This window comes from Hylobates moloch, unplaced genomic scaffold (assembly GCF_009828535.3).
Source record: "Hylobates moloch isolate HMO894 unplaced genomic scaffold, HMol_V3 SCAFFOLD_6, whole genome shotgun sequence".
Lineage (NCBI taxonomy): Eukaryota > Metazoa > Chordata > Mammalia > Primates > Hylobatidae > Hylobates > Hylobates moloch.
Genome location: NW_026652281.1, coordinates 142,342,689 through 142,346,569, shown reverse-complemented (window position 1 = coordinate 142,346,569; position 3,881 = coordinate 142,342,689). Strand labels below are relative to the sequence as shown.

Genomic DNA, 3,881 nt, shown 5'->3' with positions numbered 1-3,881 from the left:
AACATAATGCAGGGCTAGAAAAATGTCCTCCAGGATAAAATATGTGCATTAAATCAGCGTGTGGTATATGATGCTGTTTCTCTAACAACTAGCATTTACGTATCTAGGAACCAAGGGGTAGAAATAAGAATGCCTCCTCTCAACATTATCCCTAGCAATCCTATAATTAGATTTTTGTCTTCCATCCTTACCACTTCAGTTTCTGCCGGTCTAGACATCTGGGTTCCGAAAGAAGAATGCTTCTCCCAGGAGACAGGACAATGATTCCATTGACCAGGAAGTTGAGATGCCACCTGGCCACTTTGGGCTCCTAATGCCTCTGAATCAACAGGCAAAGAAGAGAGTTATAGATCCTAACCACCCAGGAGAAATTCGGTGGCCACTACACAAACAGAATAAGAAGAGCATTTGTGTGATGCAGGAGATCCTCTAGAATGTTTGTTAGTATTCCCAGGTCCTGTGATTAAAGTAGGTGGAAAACTATAGCAGTCCAATTCAGGATGTTTCCAGATACTTCAGTAAGCGAGAACTGTGTCAGTACACCACATTGACCAGTTGAGAGCCTAGCTCAGTGAAAACAAAATATGAAATAAGTAGGGGAAGAAGGTAGCTATAAACATCAGTTATGGCCACATGACCACTTATAGAAACAAGATTCGAATAGTGTGAGTACTTATTTCTTATTTTGATATGACTATGTTTGTATTTGTGTTAACCAAGTATCTCCGTTTTCTTCCTCTTTCTTATCAAAGATGTATTAATAGTAATTAAATTTATATCATAGTCTTGAAATTACAAGATATCCAACTTGAAGCATGAATTAGGAGAAGAATAAATATCATCTAAAGACAAAAAAACGACGTTGTGTTCTACTAAAAGGAAAAAAGAAGCCTATTTTCAGATGTACTTAGAAGAGATATGTTAGGTGGAATTTGACTTTGTCATGATATTTTTTGTAGTCTAAGTATGATTTAAGATGTTTATGAGTGCCAAATTGATAAGGAGTGGATTGTGCTGGCTCTGCAAACTATGTCAGCTTGGCTGTACTGGGCTACATTTCCCAGAATACCCTTCCCAGTATATCTCCACTTAGGGTGGGCAAAGATTCTTGCAGGCAATTTAGTAGGTGGAAGTAAAGCAAAAACTATTTTATATCTTGCACATATTTTTGTCAGTCTGGTTAAATTATTGGTGTGAGGCACGAGGTGGACCTACAACTAGTGCACCTTCCCTTGGATATTTCTTCAGCTTTTCTGACTCTGGGGCCAGGTGTTTGTGTTTAACTCCACAGTGAGGAGACTCATCTTCTGATGGACCTCTAAACCATCAAGGTCAGAGGCAACAAGAAATGGCATGCATTTCAGTTTATCGTTCTGTGGCTCCAGCTTGTAAATGTGAATTCTAGATTGTTTTTTATTTTCCCCACTTTACAATCATCTTCCCTTTCCAACTACCTTCCTTGTGGACTTCAAGCTCCAGCATCACAAGCAAAGACAAAAACCTTGCAGAAACTACTTAACTAACTCCCACAATTGAATAAGGTAAGATCCATGTAACAATTGTATAGATCTGCCTATTGATCTCCTAATGGTTTTGCTTCTCTGATTAAATTCTGGATACAAATGGACTATAATTACATTGCATTCAGTTAAATTGCTTTAATGAAATACTTGTATAAAATTGCTAGTATCAAAGAAAAAAAAATTTGTATTTTGGCCACCATGATTATATTCTACCTCCTCTACATGGCCTCAGTGTGTCAATATAGATCTACTTGTTTAAACAGCATTGTTAAAATTACCAGTGACTTAAATTTACTTAAGCCACTTTAGTAAATACATCTAAACACATACTCATATGAAAACATACCTCTAATGATATTGTCACTATTTTAGCTGCAGATGTTTTAGAATAAAATCTCTTTTTCTGTGTTCAAGGCAATTAAATAAAATGAACATTATTTTTTATTTATTTATCTATTTTTTGAGATGCAGTCTCACTCTGTTGCCAGGCTGGAGTGCAGTGGCATGATCTCGGCTCACTGCAACCTCTGCCTCCCAGCTTCAAGCGATTCTCCTGCCTCAGCCTCCCAAGTAGCTGGGACTGCAGGTGCGTGCCACCACACCCAGCTAATTTTTTTAATTTTTACTAGAGGTGGGGTTTCACCATGTTGGCCAGGATGGTTTTAACCTCTTGACCTCGTGATCTGCCCGCCTTGGCCTCCCAAAGTGCTGGGATTACAGGCATGAGCCACTGTGCCCAGCCGATAAACATTATTATTAAGCCCTTTTTAGAGAGTAAGGAAACTGAGGCTTAGAATTAATTCCTTCTCCAAATCACATAGCAAATAAATGGTAGGATACATTGATTACAGAATATTTAATTCCATATGCTACCCATTTGTGTTCAAAATCCTACACTGGTATTCAGAATAAATGAGTCTTGCTGTGAGAATTAAAAATGACATTGCACAAAGCCTTGAGTTTATAGGTCTTCAACATGTAAGCTTGGAAAATTTTAGTTGTTGATATTATGATTATCATTATTAATATTTATATCTGACAGCTCTTGGCATGATTGTCCTATAATTAGCTTTATGTACCTTGTCATGTCTATCCAGTAATACTCTAAACCCAGCACTCAGGGGCAGCAAATGTGTAGCAGATTACTTATTTAGATTTAGATTGGCTGGGCTCAGCCATTTGCCAATCATATGTTTTTGATAAAATTAAGTGTTAAAAGCTTTGGTTCCCTCATCTGTAATCTGGGTAGATTAGTAATGGTTACCTTATATGCTGTTGTTTAAGTTTCATTTTAAGAGCAATGGGAAGCCACTAAAGTGTTTTAAAAAGGAGAATTCCCGTTTACTCTTTTAAAAGATTGCTCTGTTATGTAAAGAATGGATGATTAAGGCAAAAGTGGAGATGAGAAAAGTAATTAGCAGGATACAACATATTCAAGGGAGAAGTGGTCGTATCTTTGACTCAGATGATGTCACTGGAGTGCCAGTTTAGTGATAGAGTAAACAGGACTTAGTCTTAAATGAAGACTAAGAGAGAGAAGTGAAGACAGATCTCCAGGTTTCTGAATTGAACAGTGAGGTCAATGAAGTTGCTCTAAACAGAGGAGGTAAAGACTAGAAAGATGCACCTTTTGGCAGTGGTGATGGTAGTGGTAAGAGTGATACACAAAAATAAACTTTCTCACTTATCGGCTGTCACTCCCTAGGGTAGGAATTTCATTTCTCTGCTTTATTTTTTATGAGCATCTATATTTTTCAAGTTGAGAGTCTAGTAGGATAGGTTGGTAAATAAAATATTATGGGAAGACTATTTTAATAGATGGTCATATTTTTACAGAAAGATTCCTATTTACTAGTTATCTATCTTTTAAAAACCTTACTGATATTGCTCTCTAATTTATTATTAATTTCTTTCAGGATCTAAATGAAAATATTTCTGCAGTGAACCAGTTCTATTGTTTTAAATATCACCCTTATTAAAGAGCGCTTGGACACTTTTCTATGTGAAGACATGATTCACACTCTGTTTTAATTTTACTTTTCTTTGGCCTCCATTTGAGTTGCTGCCCAAATTCTAGGCTATGGTATCTATTACCGTCTCCTAGGGAGTTTCTCACCACCAGCCACTACTGCAAAACCTGCCAGATGCCCTAAAACATGCAAATGCTTGGGTTCCTCCTAGTCTGTGAATACAATGACTCTGTTGCCTCCAGAAAAGTGTCTCAATTCCTTCATATATTTCAGAAACAGTAAGCAGTATAATATGAAAAGAATATATAGAAATCAGCGGCCGGGCGCGGTGGCTCACGCTTGTAATCCCAGCACTTTGGGAGGCCGAGGCGGGCGGATCACGAGGTCA

The 3,881-nt window shown here is 37.5% G+C and overlaps 1 long non-coding RNA gene across 2 annotated transcripts; it reads left to right on the top strand.

The window, feature by feature from the left end:
* Positions 1-309: 309 nt before the first annotated feature.
* Positions 310-3,519, top strand: LOC131383685 (uncharacterized). 2 transcript variants are annotated; one of them, XR_009213895.1, is made up of 3 exons: positions 310-665; positions 1,249-1,541; positions 3,440-3,519. It is a non-coding gene; the product is annotated as an uncharacterized LOC131383685 (long non-coding RNA). The 2 variants fall into 2 exon arrangements; XR_009213894.1 differs by lacking the exon at positions 310-665 and having other exon boundaries at positions 853-1,541.
* The last annotated feature ends 362 nt before the right edge of the window (positions 3,520-3,881 follow it).